Source organism: Pseudorca crassidens, chromosome 3 (assembly GCF_039906515.1).
Source record: "Pseudorca crassidens isolate mPseCra1 chromosome 3, mPseCra1.hap1, whole genome shotgun sequence".
Classification (NCBI taxonomy): Eukaryota; Metazoa; Chordata; class Mammalia; order Artiodactyla; family Delphinidae; genus Pseudorca; species Pseudorca crassidens.
In genome coordinates, this window is record NC_090298.1 from 179,531,612 (window position 1) to 179,554,097 (window position 22,486).

At 43.7% G+C, this 22,486-nt stretch overlaps 1 long non-coding RNA gene across 3 annotated transcripts in view; it reads left to right on the forward strand.

Annotated features, from left to right (window-relative positions):
• The window catches only part of LOC137220952 (uncharacterized), a 1,206,879-nt gene that overhangs the window by 1,064,928 nt on the left and 119,465 nt on the right, over nucleotides 1–22,486 (forward strand). For 2 of the 3 annotated variants that reach the window (XR_010941856.1, XR_010941857.1), the window contains exons 3-4: nucleotides 7,419–7,504; nucleotides 18,475–18,560. This is a non-coding gene — a long non-coding RNA (uncharacterized lncRNA). Of the gene's footprint in view, nucleotides 1–7,418; nucleotides 7,505–12,156; nucleotides 12,173–18,474; nucleotides 18,561–22,486 lie in introns of those variants that run through there. The other variant, XR_010941859.1, reaches the window with a different exon arrangement.

Genomic DNA, 22,486 nt, shown 5'->3' on the forward strand with positions numbered 1-22,486 from the left:
TATGCGTTTTTTCCTGAATATATTCAGGAAAAAACGCATACGTCCTTTTTGGCCAAGTGCATCATTGTGGACGTTCTGCCTCTTTTCCTATGCTTTACATGCAATTCCAGTCTACCTCCTGAAATCGGTTTCCTACAATTCTGCCCCGCTTTCAAGTCCTCTTGGCAGCCTTACTTCAATATATTTTTGGACGATAGCTGTCATTTTTAACTCTGCAGGTTTGTGAAATACAGGGCCCCTGAGCTCCTTTCTTCAACTCGCTTTCTTGTGAGCTGGCCGCAACACCGCAGGATTGCTTCAGGACATAGTGTGGTTCCGGAATGGCACGCTGAGCCTTTGTTTAATTCCTCTTCCTGGTGGGAAATGAGAGTTAAATTTGCCCGTCCAGACACCTCCAGCTAGTCTCTCATTGGTTCTCCCTATTCCTGTTCATCTTCCGCAGAAACTGCAAACTGGGCCAAACAGGAGGTTAAAGGCACTGACTCTCCAAGTGGGGAGAGTGTTAGTAAAGCATCTGGAATGTTGCACCCGAGTACCAGCGGACGAAAACTGACACATTTGAACACGTTTTCCGATCACACGGTGGATCATACTCTGGGTTCCACATGCATGTTTTAGCTGAAGGAAGAATCCCTTAAACCTGGAGAGTTGAGACCCATGGAATGGGTACCATGCAATATGATTTCAAAGGGTCTGCATTTGCTCACCGAACGTCACCAATCCTATCACTGCTGCGCTTATGCCGCTGTACACACGCTTGATTCTCTTTCGGAGACAAATAAGTCCATAGGTTTTAAGATTATTACTAGTCAGGTATATTCTTAGGCGATTAATATGGGGTGTAGAGTCCACTTCGTTGAGCAAGGAGTAGCTCTTGTCTATTACATATTTGGCTTATGGAATGGTATCTGTGCTAATTTCAATCTCTGGTTTTATGCAGAACCCCAACTCACCTTTCCCCTTAAGCAAGCATAAGTTGGTTTTCTACATTTGAGACCGTGTTCTGTTTTGTAATTCAGTTTCTGTGTAGCCAAGTTTACATTCCGTGTAGTAGTGATATCTTATGATGTTTCCTTTTCTGTGTGACTTATCTCACTTAGAATCATCATACCTGAATCCACTCATTATGCTGCTACGGGCCTGATGATATAGATTTCATTGCTGAGTGATATTGCATTGTACGTAAGTACCACAAATTCTTTATCCATTTTTCACCTTCTGTGATATTGAATTTGTACTGTAAATGAGGTTCTTGTAAACAGAGCCATCCCAAACTTTGGGGTGGCTGTGTCTTTTTGATTTTAATTTCCCTAAGCTATAGGACCATAAGTGGAAGTGCCCTAGGCTCTGTTGCTTTGTTTTTTAGATGTTTCAGGAAACACCATACACTTCTCCAGAGTGGCTGTTGGCAATTTACATCCCGCCCATCAGCATAACAAGGCTCCCAGTTCTCCATGGCCTGTCCTGCTTCTCTGGATTTTACACTTTTTTCAGATGGCCCTTTTGACCGGGGGGCAGTGAGACTTCATTGTAGTGCAGATTTCCTTTGCAAGCTTGCTTGGTTGGCCAAAAAGGGCGTATGCGTTTTTTCCTGAATATATTCAGGAAAAAACGCATACGCCCTTTTTGGCCAAGTGCATCATTGTGGACGTTCTGCCTCTTTTCGTATGCTTTACATGCAATTCCAGTCTACCTCCTGAAATCGGTTTCCTGCAATTCTGCCCCGCTTTCAAGTCCTCTTGGCAGCCTTACTTCAATATATTTTTGGACGATAGCTGTCATTTATAACTCTGCAGGTTTGTGAATTACAGTGCCCCTGAGCTGCTTTCTTCAACTCGCTTTCTTGTGAGCTGGCCGCAACACCGCAGGATTGCTTCAGGCCCTAGTGTGGTTCCGGCATGGCACGCTGAGCCTTTGGTTAATTCCTCTTCCTGGTGGGAAATGAGAGTTAAATTTGCCCGTCCAGACACCTCCAGCTAGTCTCTCATTGGTTCTCCCTATTCCTGTTCATCTTCCGCAGAAATTGCAAACTGGGCCAAACAGGAGTTTAAAGGCACTGACTCTCCAAGTGGGGAGAGTGTTAGTAAAGCGTCTGGAATGTTGCACCCGAGTACGAGGAGACGAAACCTGAGACACATTTCAACACGTTTCCCGATCACACGGTGGATCATACTCTGGGTTCCACATGCATGTTTTAGGTGAAGGAAGAATCCCTTAAACCTGGAGAGTTGAGACCCATGGAATGGGTACCATGCAATATGACTTCAAAGGTTCTGCATTGGCTCACCGAACCTCACCAATCCTATCACTGCTGTGCTTATGCCACTGTACACACGCTTGATTCCCTTTCGGAGACATATAAATCCATAGGTTTTAAGATTCTTACTAGTCATGTATATTCCTAGACGTTTAATATGGGGTGTTGAGTCCTCTTCGTTGAGCAAGGAGTAGCTCTTGTCTATTACATATTTGGCTTATGGAATGGTATCTGTGCTAATTTCAATCTCTGGTTTTATGCAGCACCCCAATTCACCTTTCCCCTTAAGCAAGCATAAGTTGGTTTTCTACATTTGAGACCCTGTTCTGTTTTGTATTTCAGTTCCTGGGTAGCCAAGTTTACATTCCGTGTAGTAGGGATATCTTATGATGTTTCTATTTCTGTGTGACTTATTTCACTTAGAATCATCGTACCTGAATCCACTCATTATGCTACTACGGGCCTGATGATATACATTTCATTGCTGAGTGATATTGCATTGTACGTAAGTACCACAAATTCTTTATCCATTTTTCGCTTTCTGTGATATTGAACTTGTACCGTAAATGATCTTCTTGTAAACAGAGCCGTCCCAAACTTTGGGGTGGCTGTGTCTTTTTGATTTTAATTTCCCTAAGCTATAGGACCATAAGTGGAAGTGCCCTAGGCTCTGTTGCTTTGTTTTTTACATGTTTCAGGAAACACCATACACTTCTCCAGAGTGGCTGTTGGCAATTTACATCCCGCCCATCAGCATAACAAGGCTCCCAGTTCTCCATGGCCTGTCCTGCCTTTCTGGATGTTATACTTTTTTCAGATGACCCTTTTGACCGGGGGGCAGTGAGACTTCATTGTAGTGCAGATTTCCTTTGCAAGCTTGCTTGGTTGGCCAAAAAGGGCGTATGCGTTTTTTACTGAATATATTCAGGAAAAAACGCATACGCCCTTTTTGGCCAAGTGCATCATTGTGGACATTCTGTCTCTTTTCCTATGCTTTACATGCAATTCCAGTCTACCTCCTGAAATCGGATTCCTGCAATTCTGCCCCGCTTTCGAGTCCTCTTGGCAGCCTTACTTCAATATATTTTTGGACGATAGCTGTCATTTTTAACTCTGCAGGTTTGTGAATTACAGTGCCCCTGAGCTCCTTTCTTCAACTCGCTTTCTTGTGAGCTGGCCGCAACACCGCAGGATTGCTTCAGGCCCTAGTGTGGTTCCGGCATGGCACGCTGAGCCTTTGGTTAATTCCTCTTCCTGGTGGGAAATGAGAGTTAAATTTGCCCATCCAGACACCTCCAGCTAGTCTCTCATTGGTTCTCCCTATTCCTGTTCATTTTCCGCAGAAATTGCAAACTGGGCCAAACAGGAGGTTAAAGGCACTGACTCTCCAAGTGGGGAGAGTGTTAGTAAAGCGTCTGGAATGTTGCACCCGAGTACCAGGGGACGAAAACTGAGACACATTTGAACACGTTTCCCGATCACACGGTGGATCATACTCTGGGTTCCACATGCATGTTTTAGCTGAAGGAAGAATCCCTTAAACCTGGAGAGTTGAGACCCATGGAATGGGTACCATGCAATATGACTTCAAAGGGTCTGCATTTGCTCATCAAACCTCAGAAATCCTATCACTGCTGCGTTTATGCCGCTGTACACATGCTTGATTCTCTTTTGGAGACATATAAATCCATAGGTTTTAAGATTATTACTAGTCAGGTATATTCTTAGGCGATTAATATGGGGTGTAGAGTCCACTTCGTTGAGCAAGGAGTAGCTCTTGTCTATTACATATTTGGCTTATGGAATGGTATCTGTGCTAATTTCAATCTCTGGTTTTATGCAGAACCCCAACTCACCTTTCCCCTTAAGCAAGCATAAGTTGGTTTTCTACATTTGAGACCGTGTTCTGTTTTGTAATTCAGTTTCTGTGTAGCCAAGTTTACATTCCGTGTAGTAGTGATATCTTATGATGTTTCCTTTTCTGTGTGACTTATCTCACTTAGAATCATCGTACCTGAATCCACTCATTATGCTGCTACGGGCCTGATGATATAGATTTCATTGCTGAGTGATATTGCATTGTACGTAAGTACCACAAATTCTTTATCCATTTTTCACCTTCTGTGATATTGAATTTGTACTGTAAATGAGGTTCTTGTAAACAGAGCCATCCCAAACTTTGGGGTGGCTGTGTCTTTTTGATTTTAATTTCCCTAAGCTATAGGACCATAAGTGGAAGTGCCCTAGGCTCTGTTGCTTTGTTTTTTAGATGTTTCAGGAAACACCATACACTTCACCAGAGTGGCTGTTGGCAATTTACATCCCGCCCATCAGCATAACAAGGCTCCCAGTTCTCCATGGCCTGTCCTGCCTCTCTGGATTTTACACTTTTTTCAGATGGCCCTTTTGACCGGGGGGCAGTGAGACTTCATTGTAGTGCAGATTTCCTTTGCAAGCTTGCTTGGTTGGCCAAAAAGGGCGTATGCGTTTTTTCCTGAATATATTCAGGAAAAAACGCATACGCCCTTTTTGGCCAAGTGCATCATTGTGGACGTTCTGCCTCTTTTCCTATGCTTTACATGCAATTCCAGTCTACCTCCTGAAATCGGTTTCCTGCAATTCTGCCCTGCTTTCAAGTCCTCTTGGCAGCCTTACTTCAATATATTTTTGGATGATAGCTGTCATTTATAACTCTGCAGGTTTGTGAATTACAGTGCCCCTGAGCTCCTTTCTTCAACTCGCTTTCTTGTGAGCTGGCCGCAACACCGCAGGATTGCTTCAGGCCCTAGTGTCGTTCCGGCATGGCACGCTGAGCCTTTGGTTAATTCCTCTTCCTGGTGGGAAATGAGAGTTAAATTTGTCCGTCCAGACACCTCCAGCTAGTCTCTCATTGGTTCTCCCTATTCCTGTTCATTTTCCGCAGAAATTGCAAACTGGGCCAAACAGGAGGTTAAAGGCACTGACTCTCCAAGTGGGGAGAGTGTTAGTAAAGCGTCTGGAATGTTGCACCCGAGTACCAGGGGTCGAAATCTGACACATTTGAACACGTTTCCCGATCACACGGTGGATCATACTCTGGGTTCCACATGCATGTTTTAGCTGAAGGAAGAATCCCTTAAACCTGGAGAGTTGAGACCCATGGAATGGGTACCATGCAATATGACTTCAAAGGGTCTGCATTTGCTCACTGAACCTCACAAATCCTATCACTGCTGCATTTATGCCGCTGTAGACATGCTTGATTCTCTTTCGGAGACATATAAATCCATAGGTTTTAAGATTATTACTAGTCAGGTATATTCTTAGGCATTTAATATGGGGTGTTGAGTCCACTTCGTTGAGCAAGGAGTAGCTCTTGTCTATTACCTATTTGGCTTATGGAATGGTATCTGTGCTAATTTCAATCTCTGGTTTTATGCAGCACCCCAACTCACCTTTCCCCTTAAGCAAGCATAAGTTGGTTTTCTACATTTGAGATCCTGTTCTGTTTTGTAATTCAGTTCCTGTGTAGCCAAGTTTACATTCCGTGTATTAGTGATATCTTATGATGTTTCTTTTTCTGTGTGACATATTTCACTTAGAAATATCGTACCTGAATCCACTCATTATGCTGCTACGGGCCTGATGACATAGATTTCATTCCTGAGTGATATTGCATTGTACGTAAGTACCACAACTTCTTTATCCATTTTTCACTTTCTGTGATATTGAACTTGTACCATAAACGAGATTCTTGTAAACAGAGCCGGCCCAAACTTTGGGGTGGCTGTGTCTTTTTGATTTTAATTTCCCTAAGCTATAGGACCATAAGTGGAAGTGCCCTAGGCTCTGTTGCTTTGTTTTTTAGATGTTTCAGGAAACACCATACACTTCTCCAGAGTGGCTGTTGGCAATTTACATCCCGCCCATCAGCATAACAAGGCTCCCAGTTCTCCATGGCCTGTCCTGCCTTTCTGGATTTTATACTTTTTTCAGATGGCCCTTTTGACCGGGGGGCAGTGAGACTTCATTGTAGTGCAGATTTCCTTTGCAAGCTTGCTTGTTTGGCCAAAATGGGCGTATGCGTTTTTTCCTGAATATATTCAAGAAAAAACGCATACGCCCTTTTTGGCCAAGTGCATCATTGTGGACGTTCTGCCTCTTTTCCTATGCTTTACATGCAATTCCAGTCTACCTCCTGAAATCGGTTTCCTGCAATTCTGCCCCGCTTTCAAGTCCTCTTGGCAGCCTTACTTCAATATATTTTTGGACGATAGCTGTCATTTATAACTCTGCAGGTTTGTGAATTACAGTGCCTCTGAGCTCCTTTCTTCAACTCGCTTTCTTGTGAGCTGGCCGCAACACCGCAGGATTGCTTCAGGCCCTAGTGTCGTTCCACCATGGCACGCTGAGCCTTTGGTTAATTCCTCTTCCTGGTGGGAAATGAGAGTTAAATTTGCCCGTCCAGACACCTCCAGCTTGTCTCTCACTGGTTCTCCCTATTCCTGTTCATCTTCCGCAAAAATTGCAAACTGGGCCAAACAGGAGGTTAAAGGCACTGACTCTCCAAGTGGGGAGAGTGTTAGTAAAGCGTCTGGAATGTTGCACCCGAGTACCAGGGGACGAAACCTGAGACACATTTGAACACGTTTCCCGATCACACGGTGGATCATACTCTGGGTTCCACATGCATGTTTTAGCTGAAGGAAGAATCCCTTAAACCTGGAGAGTTGAGACCCATGGAATGGGTACCATGCAATATGACCTCAAAGGGTCTGCATTGGCTCACCGAACCTCACCAATCCTATCACTGCTGCACTTATGCCACTGTACACACGCTTGATTCTCTTTTGGAGACATATAAATCCATAGGTTTTAAGATTCTTACTAGTCACCTATATTCTTAGACGTCTAATATGTGGTGTTGAGTCCTCTTCGTTGAGCAAGGAGTAGCTCTTGTCTATTACATATTTGGCTTATGGAACGGAATCTGTGCTAATTTCAATCTCTGGTTTTATGCAGCACCCCAACTCACCTTTCCCCTTAAGCAAGCATAAGTTGGTTTTCTACATTTGAGACCTTGTTCTCTTTTGTAATTCAGTTACTGTGTAGCCAAGTTTACATTCCGTGTATTAGTGATATCTTATGATGTTTCTTTTTCTGTGTGACTTATCTCACTTAGAATCATCATACCTGAATCCACTCATTATGCTGCTATGGGCCTGATGACATAGATTTCATTGCTGAGTGATATTGCATTGTACGTAAGTACCACAACTTCTTTATCCATTTTTCACTTTCTGCGATATTGAACTTGTACCATAAACGAGATTCTTGTAAACAGAGCCGGCCCAAACTTTGGGGTGGCTGTGTCTTTTTGATTTTAATTTCCCTAAGCTATAGGACCATAAGTGGAAGTGCCCTAGGCTCTGTTGCTTTGTTTTTTAGATGTTTCAGGAAACACCATACACTTCTCCAGAGTGGCTGTTGGCAATTTACATCCCGCCCATCAGCATAACAAGGCTCCCAGTTCTCCATGGCCTGTCCTGCCTTTCTGGATTTTACACTTTTTTCAGATGGCCCTTTTGACCGGGGGGCAGTGAGACTTCATTGTACTGCAGATTTCCTTTGCAAGCTTGCTTGGTTGGCCAAAAAGGGCGTATGCGTTTTTTCCTGAATATATTCAGGAAAAAACGCATACGCCCTTTTTGGCCAAGTGCATCATTGTGGACGTTCTGCCTCTTTTCCTATGCTTTACATGCAATTCCAGTCTACCTCCTGAAATCGGTTTCCTGCAATTCTGCCCCGCTTTCAAGTCCTCTTGGCAGCCTTACTTCAATATATTTTTGGACGATAGCTGTCATTTATAACTCTGCAGGTTTGTGAATTACAGTGCCCCTGAGCTCCTTTCTTCAACTCGCTTTCTTGTGAGCTGGCCGCAACACCGCAGCATGGCTTCAGGCCCTAGTGTGGTTCCGGCATGGCACGCTGAGCCTTTGGTTAATTCCTCTTCCTGGTGGGAAATGAGAGTTAAATTTGCCCATCCAGACACCTCCAGCTAGTCTCTCATTGGTTCTCCCTATTCCTGTTCATTTTCCGCAGAAATTGCAAACTGGGCCAAACAGGAGGTTAAAGGCACTGACTCTCCAAGTGGGGAGAGTTTTAGTAAAGCGTCTGGAATGTTGCACCCGAGTACCAGGGGACGAAAACTGAGACACATTTGAACACGTTTCCCGATCACACGGTGGATCATACTCTGGGTTCCACATGCATGTTTTAGCTGAAGGAAGAATCCCTTAAACCTGGAGAGTTGAGACCCATGGAATGGCTACCATGCAATATGACTTCAAAGGGTCTGTATTTGCTCATCGAACCTCACCAATCCTATCACTGCTGCTTTTATGCTGCTGTACACATGCTTGATTCTCTTTTGGAGACATATAAATCCATAGGTTTTAAGATTATTACTAGTCAGGTATATTCTTAGGCGATTAATATGGGGTGTAGAGTCCACTTCGTTGAGCAAGGAGTAGCTCTTGTCTATTACCTATTTGGCTTATGGAATGGTATCTGTGCTAATTTCAATCTCTGGTTTTATGCAGAACACCAACTCACCTTTCCCCTTAAGCAAGCATAAGTTGGTTTTCTACATTTGAGACCGTGTTCTGTTTTGTAATTCAGTTTCTGTGTAGCCAAGTTTACATTCCGTGTAGTAGTGATATCTTATGATGTTTCTTTTTCTGTGTGACTTATGTCACTTAGAATCATCGTACCTGAATCCACTCATTATGCTGCTACGGGCCTGATGACATAGATTTCATTGCTGAGTGATATTGCATTGTACGTAAGTACCACAACTTCTTTATCCATTTTTCGCTTTCTGTGATATTGAACTTGTACCGTAAACGAGGTTCTTGTAAACAGAGCCGTCCCAAACTTTGGGGTGGCTGTGTCTTTTTGATTTTAATTTCCCTATGCTACAGGACCATAATTGGCAGTGCCCTAGGCTCTGTTGCTTTGTTTTGTAGATGTTTCAGGAAACACCATACACTTCTCCAGAGTGGCTGTTGGCAATTTACATCCCACCCATCAGCATAACAAGGCTCCCAGTTCTCCATGGCCTGTCCGGTCTTTCTGGATTTTACACTTTTTTCAGATGGCCCTTTTGACCGGGGGGCAGTGAGACTTCATTGTAGTGCAGATTTCCTTTGCAAGCTTGCTTGGTTGGCCAAAAAGGGCGTATGCGTTTTTTTCTGAATATATTCAGGAAAAAATTCATACGCCCTTTTTGGCCAAGTGCATCATTGTGGACGTTCTGCCTCTTTTCCTATGCTTTACATGCAATTCCAGTCTACCTCCTGAAATCGGTTTCCTGCAATTCTGCCCCGCTTTCAAGTCCTCTTGGCAGCCTTACTTCAATATATTTTTGGACGATAGCTGTCATTTTTAACTCTGCAGGTTTGTGAATTACAGTGCCCCTGAGCTCCTTTCTTCAACTCGCTTTCTTGTGAGCTGGCCAAAACACCGCAGGATTGCTTCAGGCCCTAGTGTGGTTCCGGCATGGCATGCTGAGCCTTTGGTTAATTCCTCTTCCTGGTGGGAAATGAGAGTTAAATTTGCCCGTCCAGACACCTCCATCTAGTCTCTCATTGGTTCTCCCTATTCCTGTTCATTTTCCGCAGAAATTGCAAACTGGGCCAAACAGGAGGTTAAAGGCACTGACTCTCCAAGTGGGGAGAGTGTTAGTAAAGCGTCTGGAATGTTGCACCCGAGTACCAGGGGACGAAATCTGACACATTTGAACACGTTTCCCGATCACACGGTGGATCATACTCTGGGTTCCACATGCATGTTTTAGCTGAAGGAAGAATCCCTTAAATCTGGAAAGTTGAGACCCAAGGAATAGGTACCACGCAATATGACTTCAAAGGGTCTGCATTTGCTCACCGAACGTCACCAATCCTATCACTGCTGCGCTTATGCCGCTGTACACACGCTTGATTCTCTTTCGGAGACAAATAAGTCCATAGGTTTTAAGATTCTTACTAGTCAGGTATATTCTTAGGCGTTTAATATGGGGTGTTGTGTCCTCTTCGTTGAGCAAGGAGTAGATCTTGTCTATTACATATTTGGCTTGTGGAACGGTATCTGTGCTAATTTCAATCTCTGGTTTTATGCAGCACCCCAACTCACCTTTCCCCTTAAGCAAGCATAAGTTGGTTTTCTACATTTGACACCCTGTTCTGTTTTGTAATTCAGTTCCTGTGTAGCCAAGTTTACATTCCGTGTAGTAGTGATATCTTATGATGTTTCTTTTTCTGTGTGACTTATCTTACTTAGAATCATCGTACCTGAATCCACTCATTATGCTGTTACGGGCCTGATGACATACATTTCATTGCTGAGTGATATTGCATTGTACGTAAGTACCACAACTTCTTTATCCATTTTTCGCTTTCTGTGATATAGAACTTGTACCGTAAATGAGGTTCTTGTAAACAGAGCTGTCCCAAACTTTGGGGTGACTGTGTGTTTTTTATTTTAATTTCCCTAAGCTATAGGACCATAAGTGGAAATGTCCTAGGCTCTGTTGCTTTGTTTTTTAGATGTTTCAGGAAACACCATACACTTCTCCAGAGTGGCTGTTGGCAATTTACATCCCGCCCATCAGCATAACAAGGCTCCCAGTTCTCCATGGCCTGTCCTGCCTTTCTGGATTTTACACTTTTTTCAGATGGCCCTTTTGACCGGGGGGCAGTGAGACTTCATTGTACTGCAGATTTCCTTTGCAAGCTTGCTTGGTTGGCCAAAAAGGGCGTATGCGTTTTTTCCTGAATATATTCAGGAAAAAACGCATACGCCCTTTTTGGCAAAGTGCATCATTGTGGACGTTCTGCCTCTTTTCCTATGCTTTACATGCAATTCCAGTCTACCTCCTGAAACCGGTTTCCTGCAATTCTGCCCCGCTTTCAAGTCCTCTTGGCAGCCTTACTTCAATATATTTTTGGACGATAGCTGTCATTTATAACTCTGCAGGTTTGTGAATTACAGTGCCCCTGAGCTCCTTTCTTCAACTCGCTTTCTTGTGAGCTGGCCGCAACACCGCAGCATTGCTTCAGGCCCTAGTGTGGTTCCGGAATGGCATGCTGAGCCTTTGGTTAATTCCTCTTCCTGGTGGGAAATGAGAGTTAAATTTGCCCATCCAGACACCTCCAGCTAGTCTCTCATTGGTTCTCCCTATTCCTGTTCATTTTCCGCAGAAATTGCAAACTGGGCCAAACAGGAGGTTAAAGGCACTGACTCTCCAAGTGGGGAGAGTTTTAGTAAAGCGTCTGGAATGTTGCACCCGAGTACCAGGGGACGAAACCTGAGACACATTTGAACAAGTTTCCCGATCACACGGTGGATCATACTCTGGGTTCCAAATGCATGTTTTAGCTGAAGGAAGAATCCCTTAAACCTGGAGAGTTGAGACCCATGGAATGGGTACCATGCAATATGACTTCAAAGGGTCTGCATTTGCTCACCGAACCTCACCAATCCTATCACTGCTGCGTTTATGCCGCTGTACACACGCTTGATTCTCTTTCGGAGACATATAAATCCATAGGTTTTAAGATTCTTACTAGTCAGGTATATTCTTAGGCATTTAATATGGGGTGTTGAGTCCACTTGGTTGAGAAAGGAGTAGCTCTTGTCTATTACATATTTGGCTTATGGAACGGTATCTGTGCTAATTTCAATCTCTGGTTTTATGCAGCACCCCAACTCACCTTTCCCCTTAAGCAAGCATAAGTTGGTTTTCTACATTTGAGACCGTGTTCTGTTTTGTAATTCAGTTTCTGTGTAGCCAAGTTTACATTCCGTGTAGTAGTGATATCTTATGATGTTTCCTTTTCTGTGTGACTTATCTCACTTAGAATCATCATACCTGAATCCACTCATTATGCTGCTACGGGCCTGATGATATAGATTTCATTGCTGAGTGATATTGCATTGTACGTAAGTACCACAAATTCTTTATCCATTTTTCACCTTCTGTGATATTGAATTTGTACTGTAAATGAGGTTCTTGTAAACAGAGCCATCCCAAACTTTGGGGTGGCTGTGTCTTTTTGATTTTAATTTCCCTAAGCTATAGGACCATAAGTGGAAGTGCCCTAGGCTCTGTTGCTTTGTTTTTTAGATGTTTCAGGAAACACCATACACTTCTCCAGAGTGGCTGTTGGCAATTTACATCCCGCCCATCAGCATAACAAGGCTCCCAGTTCTCCATGGCCTGTCCTGCTTCTCTGGATTTTACACTTTTTTCAGATGGCCCTTTTGACCGGGGGGCAGTGAGACTTCATTGTAGTGCAGATTTCCTTTGCAAGCTTGCTTGGTTGGCCAAAAAGGGCGTATGCGTTTTTTCCTGAATATATTCAGGAAAAAACGCATACGCCCTTTTTGGCCAAGTGCATCATTGTGGACGTTCTGCCTCTTTTCGTATGCTTTACATGCAATTCCAGTCTACCTCCTGAAATCGGTTTCCTGCAATTCTGCCCCGCTTTCAAGTCCTCTTGGCAGCCTTACTTCAATATATTTTTGGACGATAGCTGTCATTTATAACTCTGCAGGTTTGTGAATTACAGTGCCCCTGAGCTGCTTTCTTCAACTCGCTTTCTTGTGAGCTGGCCGCAACACCGCAGGATTGCTTCAGGCCCTAGTGTGGTTCCGGCATGGCACGCTGAGCCTTTGGTTAATTCCTCTTCCTGGTGGGAAATGAGAGTTAAATTTGCCCGTCCAGACACCTCCAGCTAGTCTCTCATTGGTTCTCCCTATTCCTGTTCATCTTCCGCAGAAATTGCAAACTGGGCCAAACAGGAGGTTAAAGGCACTGACTCTCCAAGTGGGGAGAGTGTTAGTAAAGCGTCTGGAATGTTGCACCCGAGTACGAGGAGACGAAACCTGAGACACATTTCAACACGTTTCCCGATCACACGGTGGATCATACTCTGGGTTCCACATGCATGTTTTAGGTGAAGGAAGAATCCCTTAAACCTGGAGAGTTGAGACCCATGGAATGGGTACCATGCAATATGACTTCAAAGGTTCTGCATTGGCTCACCGAACCTCACCAATCCTATCACTGCTGTGCTTATGCCACTGTACACACGCTTGATTCCCTTTCGGAGACATATAAATCCATAGGTTTTAAGATTCTTACTAGTCATGTATATTCCTAGACGTTTAATATGGGGTGTTGAGTCCTCTTCGTTGAGCAAGGAGTAGCTCTTGTCTATTACATATTTGGCTTATGGAATGGTATCTGTGCTAATTTCAATCTCTGGTTTTATGCAGCACCCCAATTCACCTTTCCCCTTAAGCAAGCATAAGTTGGTTTTCTACATTTGAGACCCTGTTCTGTTTTGTATTTCAGTTCCTGGGTAGCCAAGTTTACATTCCGTGTAGTAGGGATATCTTATGATGTTTCTATTTCTGTGTGACTTATTTCACTTAGAATCATCGTACCTGAATCCACTCATTATGCTACTACGGGCCTGATGATATACATTTCATTGCTGAGTGATATTGCATTGTACGTAAGTACCACAAATTCTTTATCCATTTTTCGCTTTCTGTGATATTGAACTTGTACCGTAAATGATCTTCTTGTAAACAGAGCCGTCCCAAACTTTGGGGTGGCTGTGTCTTTTTGATTTTAATTTCCCTAAGCTATAGGACCATAAGTGGAAGTGCCCTAGGCTCTGTTGCTTTGTTTTTTACATGTTTCAGGAAACACCATACACTTCTCCAGAGTGGCTGTTGGCAATTTACATCCCGCCCATCAGCATAACAAGGCTCCCAGTTCTCCATGGCCTGTCCTGCCTTTCTGGATGTTATACTTTTTTCAGATGACCCTTTTGACCGGGGGGCAGTGAGACTTCATTGTAGTGCAGATTTCCTTTGCAAGCTTGCTTGGTTGGCCAAAAAGGGCGTATGCGTTTTTTACTGAATATATTCAGGAAAAAACGCATACGCCCTTTTTGGCCAAGTGCATCATTGTGGACATTCTGTCTCTTTTCCTATGCTTTACATGCAATTCCAGTCTACCTCCTGAAATCGGATTCCTGCAATTCTGCCCCGCTTTCGAGTCCTCTTGGCAGCCTTACTTCAATATATTTTTGGACGATAGCTGTCATTTTTAACTCTGCAGGTTTGTGAATTACAGTGCCCCTGAGCTCCTTTCTTCAACTCGCTTTCTTGTGAGCTGGCCGCAACACCGCAGGATTGCTTCAGGCCCTAGTGTGGTTCCGGCATGGCACGCTGAGCCTTTGGTTAATTCCTCTTCCTGGTGGGAAATGAGAGTTAAATTTGCCCATCCAGACACCTCCAGCTAGTCTCTCATTGGTTCTCCCTATTCCTGTTCATTTTCCGCAGAAATTGCAAACTGGGCCAAACAGGAGGTTAAAGGCACTGACTCTCCAAGTGGGGAGAGTGTTAGTAAAGCGTCTGGAATGTTGCACCCGAGTACCAGGGGACGAAAACTGAGACACATTTGAACACGTTTCCCGATCACACGGTGGATCATACTCTGGGTTCCACATGCATGTTTTAGCTGAAGGAAGAATCCCTTAAACCTGGAGAGTTGAGACCCATGGAATGGGTACCATGCAATATGACTTCAAAGGGTCTGCATTTGCTCATCAAACCTCAGAAATCCTATCACTGCTGCGTTTATGCCGCTGTACACATGCTTGATTCTCTTTTGGAGACATATAAATCCATAGGTTTTAAGATTATTACTAGTCAGGTATATTCTTAGGCGATTAATATGGGGTGTAGAGTCCACTTCGTTGAGCAAGGAGTAGCTCTTGTCTATTACATATTTGGCTTATGGAATGGTATCTGTGCTAATTTCAATCTCTGGTTTTATGCAGAACCCCAACTCACCTTTCCCCTTAAGCAAGCATAAGTTGGTTTTCTACATTTGAGACCGTGTTCTGTTTTGTAATTCAGTTTCTGTGTAGCCAAGTTTACATTCCGTGTAGTAGTGATATCTTATGATGTTTCCTTTTCTGTGTGACTTATCTCACTTAGAATCATCGTACCTGAATCCACTCATTATGCTGCTACGGGCCTGATGATATAGATTTCATTGCTGAGTGATATTGCATTGTACGTAAGTACCACAAATTCTTTATCCATTTTTCACCTTCTGTGATATTGAATTTGTACTGTAAATGAGGTTCTTGTAAACAGAGCCATCCCAAACTTTGGGGTGGCTGTGTCTTTTTGATTTTAATTTCCCTAAGCTATAGGACCATAAGTGGAAGTGCCCTAGGCTCTGTTGCTTTGTTTTTTAGATGTTTCAGGAAACACCATACACTTCACCAGAGTGGCTGTTGGCAATTTACATCCCGCCCATCAGCATAACAAGGCTCCCAGTTCTCCATGGCCTGTCCTGCCTCTCTGGATTTTACACTTTTTTCAGATGGCCCTTTTGACCGGGGGGCAGTGAGACTTCATTGTAGTGCAGATTTCCTTTGCAAGCTTGCTTGGTTGGCCAAAAAGGGCGTATGCGTTTTTTCCTGAATATATTCAGGAAAAAACGCATACGCCCTTTTTGGCCAAGTGCATCATTGTGGACGTTCTGCCTCTTTTCCTATGCTTTACATGCAATTCCAGTCTACCTCCTGAAATCGGTTTCCTGCAATTCTGCCCTGCTTTCAAGTCCTCTTGGCAGCCTTACTTCAATATATTTTTGGATGATAGCTGTCATTTATAACTCTGCAGGTTTGTGAATTACAGTGCCCCTGAGCTCCTTTCTTCAACTCGCTTTCTTGTGAGCTGGCCGCAACACCGCAGGATTGCTTCAGGCCCTAGTGTCGTTCCGGCATGGCACGCTGAGCCTTTGGTTAATTCCTCTTCCTGGTGGGAAATGAGAGTTAAATTTGTCCGTCCAGACACCTCCAGCTAGTCTCTCATTGGTTCTCCCTATTCCTGTTCATTTTCCGCAGAAATTGCAAACTGGGCCAAACAGGAGGTTAAAGGCACTGACTCTCCAAGTGGGGAGAGTGTTAGTAAAGCGTCTGGAATGTTGCACCCGAGTACCAGGGGTCGAAATCTGACACATTTGAACACGTTTCCCGATCACACGGTGGATCATACTCTGGGTTCCACATGCATGTTTTAGCTGAAGGAAGAATCCCTTAAACCTGGAGAGTTGAGACCCATGGAATGGGTACCATGCAATATGACTTCAAAGGGTCTGCATTTGCTCACTGAACCTCACAAATCCTATCACTGCTGCATTTATGCCGCTGTAGACATGCTTGATTCTCTTTCGGAGACATATAAATCCATAGGTTTTAAGATTATTACTAGTCAGGTATATTCTTAGGCATTTAATATGGGGTGTTGAGTCCACTTCGTTGAGCAAGGAGTAGCTCTTGTCTATTACCTATTTGGCTTATGGAATGGTATCTGTGCTAATTTCAATCTCTGGTTTTATGCAGCACCCCAACTCACCTTTCCCCTTAAGCAAGCATAAGTTGGTTTTCTACATTTGAGATCCTGTTCTGTTTTGTAATTCAGTTCCTGTGTAGCCAAGTTTACATTCCGTGTATTAGTGATATCTTATGATGTTTCTTTTTCTGTGTGACATATTTCACTTAGAAATATCGTACCTGAATCCACTCATTATGCTGCTACGGGCCTGATGACATAGATTTCATTCCTGAGTGATATTGCATTGTACGTAAGTACCACAACTTCTTTATCCATTTTTCACTTTCTGTGATATTGAACTTGTACCATAAACGAGATTCTTGTAAACAGAGCCGGCCCAAACTTTGGGGTGGCTGTGTCTTTTTGATTTTAATTTCCCTAAGCTATAGGACCATAAGTGGAAGTGCCCTAGGCTCTGTTGCTTTGTTTTTTAGATGTTTCAGGAAACACCATACACTTCTCCAGAGTGGCTGTTGGCAATTTACATCCCGCCCATCAGCATAACAAGGCTCCCAGTTCTCCATGGCCTGTCCTGCCTTTCTGGATTTTATACTTTTTTCAGATGGCCCTTTTGACCGGGGGGCAGTGAGACTTCATTGTAGTGCAGATTTCCTTTGCAAGCTTGCTTGTTTGGCCAAAATGGGCGTATGCGTTTTTTCCTGAATATATTCAAGAAAAAACGCATACGCCCTTTTTGGCCAAGTGCATCATTGTGGACGTTCTGCCTCTTTTCCTATGCTTTACATGCAATTCCAGTCTACCTCCTGAAATCGGTTTCCTGCAATTCTGCCCCGCTTTCAAGTCCTCTTGGCAGCCTTACTTCAATATATTTTTGGACGATAGCTGTCATTTATAACTCTGCAGGTTTGTGAATTACAGTGCCTCTGAGCTCCTTTCTTCAACTCGCTTTCTTGTGAGCTGGCCGCAACACCGCAGGATTGCTTCAGGCCCTAGTGTCGTTCCACCATGGCACGCTGAGCCTTTGGTTAATTCCTCTTCCTGGTGGGAAATGAGAGTTAAATTTGCCCGTCCAGACACCTCCAGCTAGTCTCTCACTGGTTCTCCCTATTCCTGTTCATCTTCCGCAAAAATTGCAAACTGGGCCAAACAGGAGGTTAAAGGCACTGACTCTCCAAGTGGGGAGAGTGTTAGTAAAGCGTCTGGAATGTTGCACCCGAGTACCAGGGGACGAAACCTGAGACACATTTGAACACGTTTCCCGATCACACGGTGGATCATACTCTGGGTTCCACATGCATGTTTTAGCTGAAGGAAGAATCCCTTAAACCTGGAGAGTTGAGACCCATGGAATGGGTACCATGCAATATGACCTCAAAGGGTCTGCATTGGCTCACCGAACCTCACCAATCCTATCACTGCTGCACTTATGCCACTGTACACACGCTTGATTCTCTTTTGGAGACATATAAATCCATAGGTTTTAAGATTCTTACTAGTCACCTATATTCTTAGACGTCTAATATGTGGTGTTGAGTCCTCTTCGTTGAGCAAGGAGTAGCTCTTGTCTATTACATATTTGGCTTATGGAACGGAATCTGTGCTAATTTCAATCTCTGGTTTTATGCAGCACCCCAACTCACCTTTCCCCTTAAGCAAGCATAAGTTGGTTTTCTACATTTGAGACCTTGTTCTCTTTTGTAATTCAGTTACTGTGTAGCCAAGTTTACATTCCGTGTATTAGTGATATCTTATGATGTTTCTTTTTCTGTGTGACTTATCTCACTTAGAATCATCATACCTGAATCCACTCATTATGCTGCTATGGGCCTGATGACATAGATTTCATTGCTGAGTGATATTGCATTGTACGTAAGTACCACAACTTCTTTATCCATTTTTCACTTTCTGCGATATTGAACTTGTACCATAAACGAGATTCTTGTAAACAGAGCCGGCCCAAACTTTGGGGTGGCTGTGTCTTTTTGATTTTAATTTCCCTAAGCTATAGGACCATAAGTGGAAGTGCCCTAGGCTCTGTTGCTTTGTTTTTTAGATGTTTCAGGAAACACCATACACTTCTCCAGAGTGGCTGTTGGCAATTTACATCCCGCCCATCAGCATAACAAGGCTCCCAGTTCTCCATGGCCTGTCCTGCCTTTCTGGATTTTACACTTTTTTCAGATGGCCCTTTTGACCGGGGGGCAGTGAGACTTCATTGTACTGCAGATTTCCTTTGCAAGCTTGCTTGGTTGGCCAAAAAGGGCGTATGCGTTTTTTCCTGAATATATTCAGGAAAAAACGCATACGCCCTTTTTGGCCAAGTGCATCATTGTGGACGTTCTGCCTCTTTTCCTATGCTTTACATGCAATTCCAGTCTACCTCCTGAAATCGGTTTCCTGCAATTCTGCCCCGCTTTCAAGTCCTCTTGGCAGCCTTACTTCAATATATTTTTGGACGATAGCTGTCATTTATAACTCTGCAGGTTTGTGAATTACAGTGCCCCTGAGCTCCTTTCTTCAACTCGCTTTCTTGTGAGCTGGCCGCAACACCGCAGCATGGCTTCAGGCCCTAGTGTGGTTCCGGCATGGCACGCAGAGCCTTTGGTTAATTCCTCTTCCTGGTGGGAAATGAGAGTTAAATTTGCCCATCCAGACACCTCCAGCTAGTCTCTCATTGGTTCTCCCTATTCCTGTTCATTTTCCGCAGAAATTGCAAACTGGGCCAAACAGGAGGTTAAAGGCACTGACTCTCCAAGTGGGGAGAGTTTTAGTAAAGCGTCTGGAATGTTGCACCCGAGTACCAGGGGACGAAAACTGAGACACATTTGAACACGTTTCCCGATCACACGGTGGATCATACTCTGGGTTCCACATGCATGTTTTAGCTGAAGGAAGAATCCCTTAAACCTGGAGAGTTGAGACCCATGGAATGGCTACCATGCAATATGACTTCAAAGGGTCTGTATTTGCTCATCGAACCTCACCAATCCTATCACTGCTGCTTTTATGCTGCTGTACACATGCTTGATTCTCTTTTGGAGACATATAAATCCATAGGTTTTAAGATTATTACTAGTCAGGTATATTCTTAGGCGATTAATATGGGGTGTAGAGTCCACTTCGTTGAGCAAGGAGTAGCTCTTGTCTATTACCTATTTGGCTTATGGAATGGTATCTGTGCTAATTTCAATCTCTGGTTTTATGCAGAACACCAACTCACCTTTCCCCTTAAGCAAGCATAAGTTGGTTTTCTACATTTGAGACCGTGTTCTGTTTTGTAATTCAGTTTCTGTGTAGCCAAGTTTACATTCCGTGTAGTAGTGATATCTTATGATGTTTCTTTTTCTGTGTGACTTATGTCACTTAGAATCATCGTACCTGAATCCACTCATTATGCTGCTACGGGCCTGATGACATAGATTTCATTGCTGAGTGATATTGCATTGTACGTAAGTACCACAACTTCTTTATCCATTTTTCGCTTTCTGTGATATTGAACTTGTACCGTAAACGAGGTTCTTGTAAACAGAGCCGTCCCAAACTTTGGGGTGGCTGTGTCTTTTTGATTTTAATTTCCCTATGCTACAGGACCATAATTGGCAGTGCCCTAGGCTCTGTTGCTTTGTTTTGTAGATGTTTCAGGAAACACCATACACTTCTCCAGAGTGGCTGTTGGCAATTTACATCCCACCCATCAGCATAACAAGGCTCCCAGTTCTCCATGGCCTGTCCGGTCTTTCTGGATTTTACACTTTTTTCAGATGGCCCTTTTGACCGGGGGGCAGTGAGACTTCATTGTAGTGCAGATTTCCTTTGCAAGCTTGCTTGGTTGGCCAAAAAGGGCGTATGCGTTTTTTTCTGAATATATTCAGGAAAAAATTCATACGCCCTTTTTGGCCAAGTGCATCATTGTGGACGTTCTGCCTCTTTTCCTATGCTTTACATGCAATTCCAGTCTACCTCCTGAAATCGGTTTCCTGCAATTCTGCCCCGCTTTCAAGTCCTCTTGGCAGCCTTACTTCAATATATTTTTGGACGATAGCTGTCATTTTTAACTCTGCAGGTTTGTGAATTACAGTGCCCCTGAGCTCCTTTCTTCAACTCGCTTTCTTGTGAGCTGGCCAAAACACCGCAGGATTGCTTCAGGCCCTAGTGTGGTTCCGGCATGGCATGCTGAGCCTTTGGTTAATTCCTCTTCCTGGTGGGAAATGAGAGTTAAATTTGCCCGTCCAGACACCTCCATCTAGTCTCTCATTGGTTCTCCCTATTCCTGTTCATTTTCCGCAGAAATTGCAAACTGGGCCAAACAGGAGGTTAAAGGCACTGACTCTCCAAGTGGGGAGAGTGTTAGTAAAGCGTCTGGAATGTTGCACCCGAGTACCAGGGGACGAAATCTGACACATTTGAACACGTTTCCCGATCACACGGTGGATCATACTCTGGGTTCCACATGCATGTTTTAGCTGAAGGAAGAATCCCTTAAATCTGGAAAGTTGAGACCCAAGGAATAGGTACCACGCAATATGACTTCAAAGGGTCTGCATTTGCTCACCGAACGTCACCAATCCTATCACTGCTGCGCTTATGCCGCTGTACACACGCTTGATTCTCTTTCGGAGACAAATAAGTCCATAGGTTTTAAGATTCTTACTAGTCAGGTATATTCTTAGGCGTTTAATATGGGGTGTTGTGTCCTCTTCGTTGAGCAAGGAGTAGATCTTGTCTATTACATATTTGGCTTGTGGAACGGTATCTGTGCTAATTTCAATCTCTGGTTTTATGCAGCACCCCAACTCACCTTTCCCCTTAAGCAAGCATAAGTTGGTTTTCTACATTTGACACCCTGTTCTGTTTTGTAATTCAGTTCCTGTGTAGCCAAGTTTACATTCCGTGTAGTAGTGATATCTTATGATGTTTCTTTTTCTGTGTGACTTATCTTACTTAGAATCATCGTACCTGAATCCACTCATTATGCTGTTACGGGCCTGATGACATACATTTCATTGCTGAGTGATATTGCATTGTACGTAAGTACCACAACTTCTTTATCCATTTTTCGCTTTCTGTGATATAGAACTTGTACCGTAAATGAGGTTCTTGTAAACAGAGCTGTCCCAAACTTTGGGGTGACTGTGTCTTTTTGATTTTAATTTCCCTAAGCTATAGGACCATAAGTGGAAGTGCCCTAGGCTCTGTTGCTTTGTTTTTTAGATGTTTCAGGAAACACCATACACTTCTCCAGAGTGGCTGTTGGCAATTTACATCCCGCCCATCAGCATAACAAGGCTCCCAGTTCTCCATGGCCTGTCCTGCCTTTCTGGATTTTACACTTTTTTCAGATGGCCCTTTTGACCGGGGGGCAGTGAGACTTCATTGTACTGCAGATTTCCTTTGCAAGCTTGCTTGGTTGGCCAAAAAGGGCGTATGCGTTTTTTCCTGAATATATTCAGGAAAAAACGCATACGCCCTTTTTGGCCAAGTGCATCATTGTGGACGTTCTGCCTCTTTTCCTATGCTTTACATGCAATTCCAGTCTACCTCCTGAAATCGGTTTCCTGCAATTCTGCCCCGCTTTCAAGTCCTCTTGGCAGCCTTACTTCAATATATTTTTGGACGATAGCTGTCATTTTTAACTCTGCAGGTTTGTGTATTACAGTGCCCCTGAGCTGCTTTCTTCAACTCGCTTTCTTGTGAGCTGGCCGCAACACCGCAGGATTGCTTCAGGCCCTAGTGTGGTTCCGGCATGGCACACTGAGCCTTTGGTTAATTCCTCTTCCTGGTGGGAAATGAGAGTTAAAT